At 42.4% G+C, this 19,008-nt stretch overlaps 1 protein-coding gene and 1 long non-coding RNA gene across 5 annotated transcripts in view; one reads left to right on the forward strand and one right to left on the reverse strand.

Moving 5' to 3' along the window:
- BRINP3 (BMP/retinoic acid inducible neural specific 3) overlaps positions 1 to 19,008 on the reverse strand; it is a 227,914-nt gene that overhangs the window by 157,439 nt on the left and 51,467 nt on the right. Inside the window, exon 1 of one of the 4 annotated variants that reach the window (XM_070401314.1) lies at positions 7,621 to 8,052. The exons of 1 other annotated variant lie outside the window; for it this stretch is intronic. The gene's annotated coding sequence lies outside the window, so the exon portion shown is untranslated. Of the gene's footprint in view, positions 1 to 4,644; positions 4,892 to 6,026; positions 6,179 to 7,620; positions 8,053 to 19,008 lie in introns of those variants that run through there. 2 more of the 4 variants (XM_070401316.1, XM_070401315.1) reach the window with 2 other exon arrangements.
- Positions 8,405 to 11,349, forward strand: LOC138999120 (uncharacterized). The gene is made up of 3 exons (XR_011469329.1): positions 8,405 to 8,688; positions 9,240 to 9,296; positions 10,947 to 11,349. It is a non-coding gene; the product is annotated as an uncharacterized lncRNA (long non-coding RNA).

Below are 19,008 nucleotides of genomic sequence, written 5' to 3' on the forward strand. Positions count from 1 at the left end.
TTGGGGTGACAATGGTTAATAAAATTATATAGGTGTATAATTCTATAATACATCATCTGTAGATTGTATTGTGCTGACTTCACTCATATGTGGGATCTCTTGAACAAAATAAACTAACAAAATAGAAACAGACTCAGAGAGAGAGAGAACAGACTGACAGTTGTCATAGGAGAGGCGGGTTGGGGGCTGGTGGAAAAGGTGAAGGGAATAAGCAAAGAAAAAAACTCACTTGACATATTTTTAAAAAAATAATTTTTGGTTGTGAGAGTGGGTGTTGAATGAATCTATAGAGTAGCAGTGTGTTTATATACTAGCCACTATTTGACACTGAAAATCTCAAATGCATGTTGACTCAGCTCAAGTCTTCCCAAGGCTAGATTGTTTTTTAATAGTGCAATTGTCTGGAGATAGCTTTTAAAATTAACAAAATGAAAGACTCCAGAAAAGTTCATAAAAAACAGCTCAATCCTGAGGAGACTGGCTTATATTCACAGAAATCAAGAAGAATAAGTCTATCTATTAAGCCTTCTTTCACAATAAATCCATAATGGAATGGAAATGAAACACACCATTATGAGACAATAATTCTTATAGAGCAGAGAGCTACAATGCATTTGAAGGTAACATTAACATATTTATTAATTTAATCAATAAATTTGTATTTTATAGATTTAATTTTCTGGAACTATAAGATGGTAGCTGCTTTATTAGCTATTAAAGAAAATGTGTTATGCTTTGGGTGCTTTTAAAGGCATCCACATCTCAATAAATTAGGGTTTAGGAATAAAAAACAAATACTCCTAAAATTAATCATAAGCCAAAATAGGTCACTTTGAGGATAAATTGCACTGACAACTCTAAACTTAATAAAAATAAAAAATGTAAAGAAATTATGAATTTAGCAATGACTATAGAATGAGAATCTGTAAGATTCCTTAACTTATTAGACTGCATGTCATTTTTCCACATCTGAATTTATACTTTCTTGTTTGAAAATAAACATTTTAAAAATCAACAAAAACTATTTCATGATAAAATTGTAATAATCCACTCAGTTCATTAAAAATTTATTAGTCATATCTTTCAATCTTGGGGGGAAATAGGTTAGAAAATCATAACTAGGTTTATTTCCATTATTAGAGTATCAGCTAGTTATTCATGACTTGTTTGCATGAATACAAAATTGAGAAATACCTCAGAGCTGTTTGCACAAACACATTATTTAAAACATTAACCATAGGAGTATGGATTCACAGCTTATGAACTAATTATCTTCGGAGACATCGTAACCGGATAGGCCTGAACATGAGTAATTGGATATAAATATTCTTCATGACTCATCAAATATACCTTGAGATGATAGTGATAAAAACCCAAAAATGTTATTGATGAGGATATTTGATGACCAGTATAAATGGTTAGAGTGGTTATTTGATATCACCACGAAAAAAAAAAAAAGTTAGGCCAGAACTTCCAGATGCTTTTTCAGTAGTAAGGCCATTAGTGTTCATGATGAAATTTCATCTTCAGGAATCATTTCTAGACTCTAGAAGAGAATACACACTATTAAACTATCCCTTTTCTCTTAAGAATCAAGATTATCCATTAGCAACCAATAATATTCATACACAAATTACTTGGGGGTTTTGTTCTCCTTTGGAACTTATGAAATATAAACACTATAATCATAAAAGCATCTAGTAATGTGTGGGGAGCAGGTCAAAATTACACTCCTAAATATCTCAATGAAATTACCCAAGTAGTTGCTAAATTAAAACACCAATGATGCCAGATGTCACCTAATTAACTCTGGTAAGCTGAATATACTTTGTAAAAGATGTTTGGAATCCATGGGAAGGGAAGGGAAGGGCAGGGAAGGGAAGGGAAGGGAAGGGAAGGGAAGGGAAGGGAAGGGAGTTCAACCATTGAAAGTTGTTACATAAGAATATGTTTATCTTGTTTGCAATTGAACTGGTAGAGATCATCGGGTTAATAATATAAATTTGCTAAGAAAACAGACTTTCCTTTTACTCAATGACACTGAGAAGTCAAGCCAGAGCAACAATCTCTGTAAGAGTGACTCTTCTCCCAGAACTCCATTCAAGACAAGGTAAATATAATGTAAATAAGAACTAATGTGCCTTGAGGAGCGTATTAATCTTCAGCTACGCAATATCCAAACAAAAGGAATATTATTTAAACTTATTAGACACCATGACATCAGAGATAAAGAATATTGGATTACTAATATTTAATTTTAAAAAATACTAATATTTAATTTTAAAAAAAAAGTTGAGTCAACATTATCTCTTGCGTTGAAAGAGAATTTTACCCAAAAAGACAAAAATAAATCAAACGAAAATGATATCTTTTTCAGAATATGTTTTGTTTTCATAATGATTGCCTTTTTAAAGCATCCTCATCTCATGTCATTTTTATCTACAAGAATATTTATAGAGTAGAGTTTGTTTTCCCCCAGGTGGGAAATGAGGAGAGTGCATGAAAAGTGGCCAAGAACCCTCACTAGGAGCACATTAATGAGCTAGAACTAGAAATGAACTTGGGGGAGGGATCCCAGCTCCATCTCACTCTACTTCTCATAATAACCCACTACTAGGAAGCAACGAGAAAAATGTTAACAATCTTCAAAGAGTACCTCAGTAATCGTAAGTCATCATCATATCCAAATACTTTGGAGATGTTTTTAAATAAAAGATAACTTTGTGCTAAACTTGCACAGATTGGTATTACATTTGTGTTTGTGTCTGAACTTTTAATACCAATATCCAGTTTTCTAAATTACTAAAATTTTAGGCACTTATTCTAGTCAGTAACTGATCATTCTAGAGATAATATGAAAAAAAATAACACGAAATATAGGAAGCTGGACCATCAAAATTTTGAAGTCCTGCCAGTTGAGTTCTTTGCACTTGCAGAGAGAAACATACAGGGCAATCTTCTGAAAAGAGATTCCATTTTTATTCACAGAACATACACGCCTAGGAGTAAGGCTAATTTGCATGTGTGTGCATAATACATACACATGTGCTTACACACACACTCTTAAATAAGAGTTCCAATGGTTTCTTCCAACTTAGGTTTCAGTTACTTAACTGTAATATACCAATAATTTTGCATAAAGAAATCAAGATATCCTGTATTTTATAAAAATGTACATTGCCATTATAGAGTTGAGTTTATTAAAAGAAAATATCTCATGAGAAGGAGTCACATGTTATCTGATCAAGTGATAAATGAAATCAATCAAATATTATATCTTGTCCATTTCATTTGGAAAACATGATTAAAGCAATGTAGGTTTAAAATAAGTCCCTTCTCCACCCACCCAAAAATGGAGATACACAAACATAGACACACACACACACACACACACACACGCACACACACTCACTATAATACAATTCCAGAGGCCAAATGCAAAAGAATTGAGGAATTGGATTTCATTGATAAATTGCTTTCTCCAGGGAAGAAGAAACTACCTCTTGGGTCAAACAAACAAAAAGCACTAAAACTTTGCAATTTTATGACCCAAAGTTGCAATTATCTTTCATATTTCCTCAAGATGTTATCAGTGAGCCTTATAAGCAGAAAATGTATTGATCAAGCATCTATGTCAATAAATGTAAGTACTAAACATATTCCCAGAGAAACTCTTAAAGAATACAATTTCTTCAAGAATAGAAAGTGTTATAGGTAAAAGGAATAATTCTAGGATTGTGTCTTATTAATATTTTTGGCTTCACAGTGTGGGGACTCCAGAATCCTTCAATGTGTAAGCACAACATAACAAAACAATATCCATAATAATAGCAAAACTTACTAAAACATTCAAAATTTGTTTGGTCATTTTAATTGACTTTCTTTTTGGATATGGTATCAATTGGCTGCTGAAATGATACACCTACAAAACCTGGAATTTTAAAAAAAGCTTTATTTATGGGAGATTTGGCATTATTTAAAAAATTTGTTCAGATTTCACTTTTCAGTTTCCAAATGGATTCCTGAGCCCAAAGATGTTTACACTGGGGTCAGAGATAACATTGCCACAGGGCGAACAAACTCTTCTCATCCTATTTGACCACCCAACCAACCCCACTTCCAGAATTTTCTAAATTAAAAAAATAATAACATGACATATTCACTCCCATGAAGTAGTCAGAATTAAACTACTAGTTCCAGATGCCCTTGATAGTTCTCCAAGCATCCTTTATGTATTAAGGTCTGTGACCTTAACAACAAGCACTGTTTTCTGGCACTTCCGGTTCTATCATCTTGCAATTCTTCATTGGGGTTAGGCATCCCTCCCTCTAACTCTCTATCACCACCCCCTCCCCATTTTTTCCCTCTCACCTTGGCCCAGTTTACGATTTTCATAACATGGTTAAATATCTCAATGCATGCCAGTTGAACATTTAAATGACTGCCTGCACGCGAAACACGTACATGGAGTTCAGACAGTTCCTGGATGTGAAACCACCACCAAGTTATGCATCATTGCCGAACCATCTGAAAATGCACAGACTGTATTCCATCGCTCAAAGCAGAGGAAAAAAAAATGATCACCGAATGGGTCAGGCACAGGTTCTGTGATTGTCAAGAAAAATGTAGGCAACGGGTCCTTACCTGCTTCACTGCATGAGGACAGACACATCTATAAGCCACACCAAGGAACAGGTCCCCCAGCCCTGGCTCATCCGCCTTCCTTCCCAGCTGTGACCGTGCTACACCCTGGCGCTGTCCTCTTGGCTTACAGACACTGGAGTGGCTAGAATATGTGCAAGCACTAGGAGGGCTCTTTAGCAACCCTGGCCACCTCCTCCTCTTCCCCAGCCTCGGGTGGGCGGCTCACAGGGCTGGAACCAGGCACCTCATCTCAGGAGGCAGAGCCCCCAGCTTTGCCCAGCAGGGTTCCCGCTAGGAGGTGGTCCCTGCTCTACAAGGCTCCCCGCGTTCTCGACCTGGTTGGTGCAAAGTGAAATGGTCTCTGCTTCAACTCTGGGCAACCAGGAGGCTAGCCATCTGAGCTGGAAACTCTGAGCCACCGCTTGGATGCCGAGCTGGAGATGCCCAGCGGCCAGAGAGCGCCACCCCCTCTGGGCTGGACACTGAGAAGGCGCCAGTCCCAGCTGCCCCCGCCCCCTTCCCCCCCAGAGGGGAAACATGCACATAAAGCCCAACCGGAAAGCAGGCAGCATACAATGCCTCCCACCCCTCACTCCTGGCCTTGAACTTCAACCTCACAGCCCAAGCTCCAGCTGCAAGTTGAAATCAACTCCCCCATCCCACCGCCCAGCAGGTCCCTGCCCGTTAGAGAAGGGGAGGGGGGAGGAGGGAGGGTGGGTCAGCAACACTTTAAGCCTGAGCCTGAGAAGTCACTTAGCCCCCCCAAACCAGCTGATCCCGTGGGAGGCAGGTGGCGACTGGGGTTCCACCAGGCAGGCAGAGGCTGAGAGCCCTCAGGAATTAGTCTTAGGGCAGCTCATTAACAATTAACTCAATCATTAACACGGGCGCAGAAGGCGTTGATAAGAGATGCTCCAGCCCCCAAGCCTGCCCTCCGGCCCAGCAAAGAGGATTTGGCTCCGGTGCGGTGGGAGGAAGGCTGGGAAGGGAGCATTCAGCCGGGTTGACCCCAACCCCCCTCCTGTGCGCCCCTGGCTCCGGGGCTGCCGGTGCCCACAGCGGGCGGCCGATCGCCGCAGGGCTAAGGGCACAGCCTGTGCCGGCGGGTCCCAGCGCCCCGCGCAGTCCCTCCCGGCGCGGGTCCCTCCCACACCCCGCACCGAGACCAGGGCCAGCCGGTCACCCGGGCACCTGGTCCCCGGCGCTCCCCTCGCCCAGGTGGCTCCGGCGACTCCCGCCAGGAGCTGCAGAGAGCCTGCGGGCAGGGTCGCCTGTTGCTAGTCTGGTTAAATAAAGCGTCTTAGGCTGCGGGAGCTTCTGCGATGCGCATCCCCCCTCCCCAAGACTGAGAGTCAGGTTACCATCTGGCCCAGCGCACTCACCTAAACCCGGACGCCTGAGTCTTTCAGGAGGAGACCAGCTGGAGAAGAGAAGGTCTGGCTGCGCTGAAAGTTGGGGCCCCCTCCCTCTACCCCTGCGCATCAGCAGAGCTCCGAGGAGGAGGCTGGATGTAGTGAATTAGGCTCAACCCTGGTTTCTCCAACTGAAGTCACAGACGCCCCTGGCACTTGTCAGGCGGGGCAACCAGACCCGGAGAGAGACTAGGTGGAACTAGGGGCGGGTGGGGGCGCCTCGGGGTGCGGACCAGTCCCAGCCCCGCTCGCTGGGGGAACCCAGGGGGGAAGCCCTTGGAGCCGGAGCCTGGGGGATGGGCTGGGCTGCAGCTGGAGCACTTAGGTGTGGGGGCTAAAACGGCTTTGGCATTTAAAAAGCATGACTTGGGTTGTCGCGTCAGCCACCGGTGAGAGGGGAATAGTTCTTTCTGAGAATTTTTTTTTTAAAATAGGAAAAGGAAAAAAGGGAAGAAGAAATAAAAAAAAATCTTGAATAATAGGCTCTCAGCTCCATCCACCCCAATGAAGAGAAATGTTGCAGAAACTTGTTCTTATGGGGGGAGGGGGGTTGTGGGGGGGTGGTCAGAGAAAGCCCCTAAACCTCAGTGTTCATCAGCAAGTACTGATGCATGCAGGGGTGGTATTTAATGATAGTCAGAACTGTCAGTTAATCCCACAAAAGAAAAGGAAAGAAAAACACACGCTGACATATGAACATACTTATTTAAAAAATGAGCCTTGGGGTGGCACAAGTATGGAGGGAGGCAATTACATTTTTCACGTAAAGTCTGTCCCTGATTTTCAATGTCTTAGAACCAAGATCATCAACGCAGTCTTTGCACAGCGCGCTCCCTCTGAAATGAGCACTCCGGGTCCAATGAGCCATCCCCCGGCTGCATTCACAGAATCGGAAAGGTGCCTCCCAGTAGGACGGCCGGATGGGAGGACAGTGCCCGGAATAACGTGTCCATGTGTGATGTGGGGTGTTGTGAGGAACACACCAATGAGGCACTGAAAACACACACTCCTTCTCATGCAGGGACTTCAGTGCCCTGCAAACCCCACAGACACACACACTTTGCATGGTCCTCCGCCCCCCCTCCCCCCCCCCCCCCCCCCCCCAGTCAGGTAACTGGCTGCAATGAACACATACTGACATGAACAACCTTCTGATGACGGGGGACCAGTGATCTCTCCCAGACCTTGCGACTGTCAGAAGGTCTCTCTTAGGCTCACTCTTAGATACGCAGAAAATGTAACCCTCCAGAATGGTATGAGAATGTGTGCCCCGGAGCCTTGATGGGAGGTGGAGAGGGATGGTTAAGGCTTCCTACAGCCTGTAATATAAATGAGGGAGGGCCGAAATAAATACAGAGTGCAGAAGATGATGGTGTGGTTCGCTACATGGGCTGTACCTTAGCACAGCAGCAACTAACACAGTAAGGAAACACGGTCACATACATCTCTGAGTTCTGAAAGTCACAGAAATGCGTTTAATGATGGCACTTTTTTACACAAACATGGCTTATTAAAAATAACAGCAGCAGTGGGTCTCTAATAATGCGTAAAGAGGAGGACTTACCAGAGGAAATCGCCGGAAGCACGGTGACAGGGAGAACAAATATCTCCAGAATTCACACAGACATTCCATGATCTCTCGAAGCAAGGTACGGTGACGAGCTGCAGGCTGGTGGAACTTTGAAATAATCAGCGCTTTCCCGGTGGCATGTAACCAAGTCAAAACCCGCTACCCGGAGAGCCAAGAACCCCCAAGGAAGGGGAGAAAAATGTGGAGGAGGTGCCTTTTAGTTTGGGGGTGGGGGAGCTGTGGTGGCGGAAAGGGGCTTCTAATGGGATGATCTTTAGGCAGCCAAAATGAAAATTCAGACTCCACCTCCCCACAGAGTGGAGAAAAATCTAAGTCCTGTAACCCCAGAGAACAGGAGCTGGAATACAGGGAAATCTGCAAAAGAGAGTCAAAAGCTGTGCTGAAGACAAGGAGCTAGAGAGAGAACTAGTGAGCGAGGCTGTAGGCATCTGGGTAGAGAGAGCAGCAAGAGTGACTGAGGCTGCTGGGAAGGATCCAATGAGAATGCGAGAGGGCACTGCCTCCGAAATCCTGCTCTGAGCTCCCCTCTCTCAGGGCTCTAAGAGTTACCTGCGTCGGGAGCCTCATGATTACGATTAATCGTCTTCCACCAGCACATTTCCCTAGGATTTCCCTTAAACCCTCCCAGACCCAGCAACTGTGGGAAGCGTAGTATAGCCCAGCACGGCCGCTCTCCCCCTCCTCCCTGTCCCCCCACATGAGCCACTGTGATCACTTTAGCATGACCAGATCCTCAGCATTTGGGGGGAGGCGGGTGTCGAAGGGCTGAAGATGCCGCTGAGGCCGAGTGCAGTCGGGGGCGCTGCGCCCAAGGCTCAGGCAAGGGGACCCCACTCGGTGGATAGAAGCGCAGGGGCTGCAGCGCTGGCGGCTGCGGCAGCGGCGGGAGCTCTCCGAGGTCCTGATTTCACGGCGAATCCTGCAGCCCGAGACTCAGAGCCATTGACTCATATCTGAAACCTCAGCACCAGATTGATTGAGAAGAGAGAGCTTTGGCGGTTCTGGGGCCCGTCCCCCGGGGAGCAGGTGGCAGGCGGCGAGGTGAGCCTCCCGCGCCCCCTCCGATTCCCGCACGGTCACCGGGGGGAGAGCGCGCTGGGAACGGCTGGGCAGCAGGACGCATTCTTTTGCCATTTTCGCATCCCTGCTCCCCCCCCACCCCCAGCCCCTTGCAGGAACACTCGCCTGCCAGCTCGGTCGGGTAAGATCCTGATTCCTGCTCCCTCCCCTCTCCACGGCCCCATCCCTTCTCCAAACCCAAATCCCAAGTGTCTCTCTCCCTCTCCCTCTCTATTCGGGACCTTCCTTTCCTTTCCTCTTTGAAACACTACGTCCCTTACGGCATTGCTGGTGGGACTGAGCGGCTGGGGTTGATCCTCCCGGTGGGGGATTTGTGTTTGGGCTGTGAAATGGGCCCCGCTGGCCATCCCGGACCCTCCTGGGGGACCATCCCTCTCTCCCTCCCTGGGCTCACCCTGGGAGCCAGGATGGGCATAAAGAGCACCTCGGGAGTCTTTTGCCCTCCCGCTCTGTCTTCCTCTGGACCCCGAGAGCGGAGGGGAAGGTTGAGTGGAAATTGATTTCTCGCACAGACTGAGGCAGCGAATGATAGAGGGGTTCAACATTTGGCCGGGATGGAAACGTTCTTGGTAAGTCGTCTTATTTTTCAGCGGCTGAATAGGCAACAGCGTGGCCTCTCGCCGCCCCATCCCCCACTTCATTCATTCATCTGCTCTGCGATTGTAAATCCGGAGCTGGCCTTTGGAAGGGGGGATTGGAGTCAGGAGCTTTCAAGAGGCGACATGGGGGTGTTAAGGCCCTTCCTTTCCTACATTCAAAACCGAAACACAGGTCCAGCGGGTCCTTGCTTACTCGCTAGAGGGATAGTGAAACCTCTCGCTTATGTCTTACGAATTCTCATTCTTTTCTGAAAATAAATCGTGTCTGGTGGTAGCCTATGTCTGTGCTTTTGGTGCACCTTGGCCAGGTTCTAAAATGTAATATTCTTGCAGTTCCAGAAATGAGAATCTATACAGTGTCCCCCAAAAATGTATACACACACTTTAACAGCTGACAGGTCAATTTTAGAAAATGAAATGTATTTTAATAAACACTGCCTTTATAATTATTCAAAGTGTGTGTATACATTCACTTCTGGATATATATATATATATATATATATATATATGATGTTGCTTTACTTGGATATTTATATATATCCAAATAAGTTTAAGCTATAGCAACATCCTATTAATGTGTGCCTCTTTTTCATTTATTTATTTTTTTAAAAATCTATTTTTATTGATTTCAGAGAGGAAAGGAGAGGGAGAGGGAGAGAGAGAGATAGAAACATCAATGATGAGAGAGAATAATTGATCGGCTGCCTCTGGCACGCCCCCTACTAGGGAATAGAACCCCAAACCCAGGCATGTGCCCTGACTGGGAATGGAACTGTGACCTCCTGGGTCAACCACTGAGCCACACCTGCCAGGCGTGTGTGCATCTTGATTCAAGTTCTTCTACAAATCTGTAGCCTCCAAAACAGTGACTTGCATGTGGTGATGAGGCCTGTAATTCATAAGGCTCTCTGGTTTCCATGAGTCTTTAGCACTCCAGTCTGTGCACACCCGTCATGTGAAGAGCTGGGTTGGTGTGCCAGTGGGAAGAGCCCAACAGCTCTTGCTAGTGCTTACATATGAGGCACCAAGTGCAGAAGAACAAGTCTTGGAAATGGAATGAACTTGGTTTTCAAGTGCCAGCTGACCATTTTGGATAGGAACACTGAATTTATACCTAATGCAAACAAGATGGCCTTAACCTTATAGGAAATATCGGATATCAAAACACCATTGATTAGAATAGACTTCATTTCAGATCATCAATGTTCTAGAAATCAGTACTATAAAATCCCAGGAGATAGCTAAGTGGCATATTACAATGGCAAGGCAACCATGCATGCATGCAAATATCTACTATCATTATTATTACCAAAATTGGGGAAGGGAGTGTGCCTGACCTGCTTGTCTCAGTAGTTGAGCATTGACCTATGAACCAGGAGGTCATAGTTTGATTCCTGGGATTCCTGGTCAGGGAACATGCCCAGGTTGTGGGCTCAATCTCCAGTGTGGGCATGCAGGAGGCAGCCAAGCAATGATTCTCTCTCCTCATTGATGTTTCTATCACTCTCTCCCTCTCCCTTCCTCTCTGAAATCAATAAAAATATATTAAGAAAAAAATTGGGGAGGGAGACATTCAGTAAGGACATTTTCGTATAACTTTTTTTTTCTTTCTCTCCTTAGGCTATATTCCAGCCCTAATGGTGTCACAATGCAAAAATTTTTCTTCAGTCACCTCATTTTACCAAAAGGATGATTTCTGTATATGTCTGTGTTTTATGGAGACTGTGTCTAGCTGGAGGATCTGAGATCAGCATAAGAAGGATGAATATCCTAAATTACACTCACTACAAATACAACCAAACAGTGTAACATAGAGAACATACTTTTCATATAAGACCTCAATGTGGCCGAAACCGGTTTGGCTCAGTGGATAGAGCGTCGGCCTGCGGAATGAAGGGTCCCAGGTTCGATTCCGATCAAGGGCATGTACCTGGGTTGCGGGCACATCCCCGGTGGGGGATGTGCAGGAGGCAACTGATCAATGTTTCTCTCTCATCGATGTTTCTAACTCTCTATCCCTCTCCCTTCCTCTCTGTAAAAAATCAATAAAATATATTAAAAAATAAATAAATAAATAAATAAATAAATAAAGACCTCAATGTGCTGCCTAAACCTATTTGCCTAATTTGCTATTCAAAAAATGCAATTGTTTGATGATGTAGATTACAAAATATTTGATCAGATTTGTTAAAATTTTATATCAAATAAATGGGAGGTTGCTGTTCTTTAAAATACTTGGAGAGAAAAAAAATAAGATACAGGATAAAAAATAATTTTGTGCCCTATGGTTTCTTAGATTTAAAACAGTTTATAATACTGAACATTTATTAGATAACTAGAGGCCTGATGCATGAAATTCATGCAAGGGCCTTGGCCCTGGCCTCCGCCTGCCACGGCCGCCACTGGGGACCTCTGCCATGGCTCCCACCCGCTGTGGCTTTTTCCAGAAGGAAGGATGCCCGGAAGGACTTCTGGTCTAATTAGCATATTACCCTTTTATTGTTATAGATTTAAGTATGTGAGCATCAGATGGTTCCATTTAATGGACTTCAAAATGGAGCCATGGGCTTTATATCCCCTGGCTGGCTCTTACCTTAGGTATAAATCTGGTTGGTACTTAGAACTTTCTCAGAAATTACAGTTTAATTTTACATGGAACAGATCCTCTCCTGGATTACCTCAGTGCACATCTGTGGTTGGTATTTTAGCACACTTTGTATTACCCTGGTTCCTTGTTCTTTTAAGAGTAAGCATAACATCTAATGTATTTCATATGTAGTAATCCATTAAAATTTCTAAATGAATCAACATTCAAAGTAAGATGATTAATTAAACTCTGACTTATGTCTGAAACCACACACATTATGAAATAAATGCAGAGATGAAGACACTGCAGAGTGATGAAAACCTGCAAAAAAAAATCCACGTTCCATTAAAAAATGGCTTCCATAATTAGGAGAAAAGCTGTATAACTTCAACCATTTGGGAGCGTTCAATTTTCTGGAGTGGTTGAAGCCATATCAGTCTTCCTCATTCTTTCAGATTCATCAATAATTGAGTATGACATGCAAGCTATTTTTTTTAATGGAAAGACTAAAAGACAAATATCAACATTACCATCCATTGGCAGTTATCACAACTACCTGGATTGTAAAAAAAAACAAGAATACAATCTAAATATGTTTATAAATCCTATAATGTGCTCTTATAAAATTAAAATCTTGCATGCATCTGAAATACTGCAAAAGATGGAACACATATGGGGAATTTATATTGGTCATTTTATGTCCTAAGGATGGAAAACAAAATCCACATTTATTCAAAGCCCAATTTGTTCATGAATACAAATTTCTAATTATTAAGGAGAAAGATGCATAGAATCTTTAAGAGGCTATTATAGGCCTGCTTCCTTAAATAGATTTTCTTAATACCAAGTGCACCATTTGGTTATAAACATTCCATACATGAAATAACAGCCTCAATGAACTTAATTCATTTCCCAAAAGTCACAGGCTAAGTAGAAGATTCAAAATAGGAAATCCAAAGTCTGGGTGGGTTCCCGTTACACCCTTTGATCCCATAAAAGGCTGGGGTAAGAGAAGCATTCTGGAAGCTTTGGTTGAGTAGCTTTGATACGGCTGCATGCGTTTTTGTACGACTGATTATGTCTTCAAATGCGTATCATAATGGAATTTGTAGCCCAACCTATTTCAGAGCAATGTCTCTGACTATCAGCTCCATGGTGGGGGAAACATATTGGTGGTTTTTCATCTTATTTACCCCCAACTCCCTGACTGCATGAGACCACAAGACAAAGAATGACAAGGAGGGGGGATGTTTATTTTCATGGAGAGACTGGGATGGAGCAATTGATCGTTTTCTCCTTGTATTTTGTAGGGCGCTGCAATCAAGAAAAGAGGATGAACATTCGCTTAATTAGGATGCACCATTAATTTCACTGTCTCATGAACATCCAAGGTCTTTTGCCCCTTTTAATGAAAATGACAAGAAACTGAGTTACTTGATTGCCAATTCTCTTGGTTTCTACAGCTCTCTAGATCTCTTGCACTTTCCATTCTAAAGAAATGAACACGTTGTAGACATTGATCATGGACTTTTTCTCTGAGGACAAAATATAAATTTACAGACAAAAGCCATTTTAAAAGACTATATAAAATGAATTCGTTTCATCTTTATGGAAGGAGACCCGGCCTAAAAGTCAATGCAACAAATATTTATTGAGCATTTATTCAACAATCATTTATTGATAGTAATATTGCATATAAGAAGGAAGGTTCTAAGTGTTGTAAAAATATAAAAATAAGTTACAGTTTCTATGTCCCAGTACGAGGGCAAGGGAAGTACACTGATAAATATAAAGGTCTTTTTAAGTCCATCCTACACTCTATCTATTCACATCACCAATCACCCTTTTATTAGAAAGAGAAACAAGTTTATTGGTTGTCATCTATGGGCCAAGCACTTCTTAAGATAAGGTATGCAAATGAGATAACCATGTGAGCCTCTAGTTAGCTGTGGGCAAACTATGGCTTGCGGGCCGGATCCCGCCCGTTTGAAATGAATAAAACTAAAAAAAAAAAAAAAAGACCGTACCCTTTTATGTAATGATATTTACTTTGAATTTATATTAGTTCACACAAACACTCCATCCATGCTTTTGTTCCGGCCCTCCGGTCCAGTTTAAGAACCCATTGTGGCCCTCGAGTCAAAAAGTTTGCCCACCCCTGCATCTAGTACCTGACAACAAAGAAAATAAAAAACCTAGAGCTGAATAATCAGTTGATGTCTTAGCCTACGATTGCACACACCCAGAAACCTAAGGAGAAATGATGTCACAGCCCAGAAGAGGTCCTGCTGATCCTCTGGGCACATGATCCGCTAAGTCATCGGTTCTCAACCTGTGGGTCTCGACCCCTTTGGCGGTTGAACGACCCTTTCACAGGGGTCTCCTAAGACCATCCTGCATATCAGATATTTACATGACGATTCATAACAGTAGCAACATTACAGTGATGAAGTAGCAACGAAAATAATTTGATGGTTGGGTCACAACATGAGGAACTGTATTTAAAGGGCCAGAAGGTTGAGAACCACTGCTCTAAGTTGTGTGAGTGATAGACGCGCCCTTGTAGTAGGATCAGGATCAAGACACATCAGCAGTGTAACAAGGCAGGGTTTTGGCTCCCGTCCTATCCTGCCAGTCCATATGTGTGGATGGAAAAGCACAAGCCTCTTACTCAGCATCAGGGCCCAGGTCTAAGTCTCGCTCTGGACCAGAAGTGATTGCGTGGGCACTAGACTATGACCGTTTTCTCTGGGGCTCTGCCTGAGCCAGCCTCTCTTCTGGGACATCAGCTTCTCAGAGATCAGTTCTGCTCAAGTAAACACTAACCTTTACACTGAAATAATTACTAATTACTGTAGTAAACTTTGTTTTGTTCTTCAAATTTTTTAAAAATATATTTTTATTGCTTTCAGAGAGGAAAGGAGAGGGAGAGAGGGATAGAAACATCAATGATGAGCCCTAGCTGGTTTGGCTCAGTGGATAGAGCATCGGCCTGCAGACTGAGGGTCCAGGGTTCGATTCCAGTCAAGGGCACAAGCCCAGGTTGCAGGAACAAGAGAATCATTGATTGGTTGCTTCCTGCATGCCCCCTCCTGGGGATCAAGCCCCCAACCCAGACATGTGCCCTGACAGGGAATTGAACCTTGACCTCCTGGTTGACACTCAACCACTGAGCAACACTGGGCAGGCTGTAGTAATATTAAGTATTTTCAATATTATTTATGATGTTCATGGACTTGATGTAGTAGCATTTCCTTTCAGGCTTCCTCTTATCATCCTAGTATTTTCCTGTAAGTCCCTTCCTATTGTTCTACTAGTTATACCCCTGAATGAAAGATCTGAATGCAGTTTAAATTCCTCACCAACCTCTTTTTCTCCCCAAAGAGACTTTGCCCTATTTGTTGTCTTCAGAATCAGACATTTTGAATATATAAATTATGTATCTTCACAATTGCCCTGGGGATATGAAGATCACATTACCATTTGTCTAAAGAAATATGTGCATTTTCCTCCGGATTTTGAGTTTTTGGAAATAAAGATCTTGATTTTATTAATGCTCTGAACTTTCAAAAGAAAATTCTTACACTAGTTGTAGATATTTATATATCATATACATATTTTTCAATAACATATTACGTACATTTTACTCCTGAGTATTATAACTAGGGTTATAATACTTAAACACATTAACTCTAAGCCTTTTAATGCATATAATACTCCATTCCCATTAAAGTACAAGTAGAAAACATTATAAAACTTAAAATTCTCAATTGTACCTGATCAAGTTTGGAAGAAAATTTGAGTGAAATGAATGAATGAATGAATGACTTGGAGATGCTGTTCTTTGGGAAGTGGTAGAAGACAAAGTTCATATAAATATGTCTAAAAATGTATTAAGAATTATTTCAATGATAAGGAACAGCAAAATTTGCCTGTCAGACAAATATGGAATTCCCATTAATATTGCTGCAGGATGTTAAGTGATTCTAATATAAATTACGTGTATTTCACATAAGTGCAAAATAACACTTAAAGTTTATTTGATCCACACATTTGTGAAATGCTTGTTTAAACAAGAAAGGTTTCCACAGAGATTTCATAGTCTAAAAAATAATTTTCTGTTATTGCAAACCATAGGATTCCACATCTGGAAATGTTCCTATAAAACGATTTAGAATCAGAATATACTTGTGATTTATTAAGGCTTTTACTCTACTTTCTTGCCACTCTTTAAAATCATCATTAACTCTCATTTTAAAATCTGCTTGTAATGTTATTATTCAAAAACTTCGTTGAAGCTTCAGATTTATTTCTATACCTCATATCAAGTTATCTGAGGAGACTGACCTTTATATTTCTGGTTATAATCATAAAATTCTTCCTGTTATTGGCATCCACATATTTTCTATTTGTCTCTTAAACCTATAGGTAGCTTAATTCCAATTTAATTTTTTAAAAATTAGCTTTATTGGAGAAGTCAATAAACCCAAAAACCTTAGGATTGCTGAGGCATATTTGAAATATTGACTTCAAAAATATTTTTTCTTTCCTCCCCACAGTGCCTCTCAATTTTTTTTTTTTTTTTGCTGTATGTTTCATAAAATATACCCTGATGCTTGTGCATGTAACACAGTGGGACTTCCTGATTGCCAACTCCTGAGTTGTCTGCCCATCTTGATTCTGCTCAATTTAACCACCACCTTGAACATAGTCTATCACAATGTTCATATCACCCGACTTCGCGGGGTAGCAGTGATTTCTCATCTTGCATTCCATCTCGCCAATCATCCCTTTCGCCCGTGTAGCAAAGACACTCCCTAAGATTCCTACTATGCTACACAGAGTATGTAATTAACGGTGAGGTTTGGTGGAGGCACCGTGGGGCTCATCTCTCTCTGCCGTGTCTCCTGTACCCACAGTCCTATCACTATTTGATAGGGGCACAGGGAGCGTTATATGGAGAAAGAATGCGTCGTTTAACCATGCTGTGTGTCTTCAGAAATATTCCGTGTCCAGCACTCAGGAGTTTTATTCTTAAGGTAGACATTTGTTTCTATTGCAGGATAGTTTTTATATTTTAAAAGGAAAAAGACTAGACTTTCCTTCAACTGGAAAGACTTTTAAAATAAATCCATGCTAGTGATGGACAAATTTAATATAATTAGGGCATGGATCCCATATATGACAAGGCGGTGCATGTTACAGACTTAGGATGAGTGTAAAAAATAGTGCCTATGGCCGTAACCAGTTTGGCTCAGTGGATAGAGCGTCGGCCTGCGGACTGAAAGGTCCCAGGTCTGATTCCGGTCAAGGGCATGTATCTTGGTTGTGGGCACATCCCCAGTAGCGGGTGTGCAGGAGGCAGCTGATAGATGTTTCTCTCTCATCGATGTTTCTAACTCTCTATCCCTCTCCCTTCCTCTATAAAAAATCAATAAAATATATATATTTTTAAAATAGTGCCTATGAAGAGATGCAAAGCATGCTGGACCAGAAAAAATTCCATTGTAAGATCATTTCTATTTCCATCCTTAATAAAACATATACTACATTTATAAATGCACTGTCCTCTTTGCAAGCTGGCTTTTCAAAGTATCTAAGACAACATTAGCAGTGCAGTTTTATTCGCCCAATTTCTTGGGGTTTGCCTACACAATTTATATCAAACGTTACAATGAATATAATGTTTAGCCAATCAATTAAGTAAAGGCCCCGAGATATTTGGATTCATGAGGGTTGCAAAGCCATTAGAGAATGAAATGGGGTGATATTGAAATTTCCTCTCTTCTGTTTGCTAACTTCCCTTATCCATTCAATCAGCAATCCTATGGCATTGAGCTTACTGACTTCTGCAGGAGAGCTTATTTCTAAAAATTAAATGGGAAGAACGCAATGTGTGACAATGACTTGGGAACCACAGCCGTTGCGAAGCAGAGGACAGAGTGCAGGGGCCAGAAGACTCAGGTTTGAAAACCAGTCGTCGCATATACCAGCTGTGTGACCTAGTCCTCAACACTCAACTCTCTGTGTCCAGTGCTGAGGGATAAACAATCCATGAAATAATAATTAATGGCTACAACGGATCTTTGTGAGGCTTATGTGTGGTTGACTGTGAAAATTATTTGGAGTATCAAGGTAGAACAGATCACCCGGCCGTGTGGCTTAGTGGGTGAGCGTCTACCTAAGAAACAGGAGATCACAGTTCGATTCCCGGTCAGGACACATGCCTGGGTTGCAGGCTCGATCCTCAGTAGGATGTGTGCAGGAGGATGTAATTCTCTCTCATCATTGATGTTTCCATTTCTCTCTCTCCCTCTCCCTTCCCCTCTGAAATAAATAAAAATATATTTTTTAAAAAAGATAGAACAGATTATCTAAGGAAACTAAGGAATTCTCCCATGCCACAATGAGACCAGGATCAGATATAATTTTCAGGTCCTAATGAGGTAGCAGGAGTCTCTAAGTAGCTAGGTCTGGGGAGGGTGGAGTCAGGCCTTCCTGATCTGGGTGAGGGCTTTAGTGGCCGGAAACACACACAGGAGCAAACTGGAGAGGTGCTGCGGAGTGGGGCTAAGAACTGGGAAGGAAGACACAGGGAATGGGCATTGAACAGTGAAGGGCTGGAGGAAGGGCTGGAGGAGGGGTGAGCATTCTCAAAGTGCAGGAACACAAAAGCCCTGATTTCCCTGAGACACAGAATAGGGCTTCAAGATTTTTAAAAAATATATTTTCATTGGTTTCAGAGAGGAAGGGAGAGGGAGAGAGAAATAGAAATATCCATGATGAGAGAGAATCATTGATTGGCTGCCTCCTGCATGCTCCCTAGTGGGGATGGAGCTCAAAATCCAGGCATGTGCCCTGAATGGGAATTGAACCTTAACCTCCTGGTTCATAGGTCAATGCTCAACCACTGAGCCACACTGGCCGGGCAGCTGCTCACTTTTTGACATGCGCTGAGGGGGAGTTGTTAGAATTCATACACTCCACCCCATGCATCCCCTTTCCCCAGGGCCTTCGTTTACAGTCAGAGTACAGAAACTGGCTTCTATTCTTGGCATCTATGCTTCTGAAATATAACAGATTCTTGCCATTATT

The sequence above is a fragment of the Myotis yumanensis genome, unplaced genomic scaffold (assembly GCF_028538775.1).
Source record: "Myotis yumanensis isolate MYYU_CA2020_CCGP unplaced genomic scaffold, mMyoYum1.0.hap1 SCAF_22, whole genome shotgun sequence".
In the NCBI taxonomy this organism is placed as follows: domain Eukaryota; kingdom Metazoa; phylum Chordata; class Mammalia; order Chiroptera; family Vespertilionidae; genus Myotis; species Myotis yumanensis.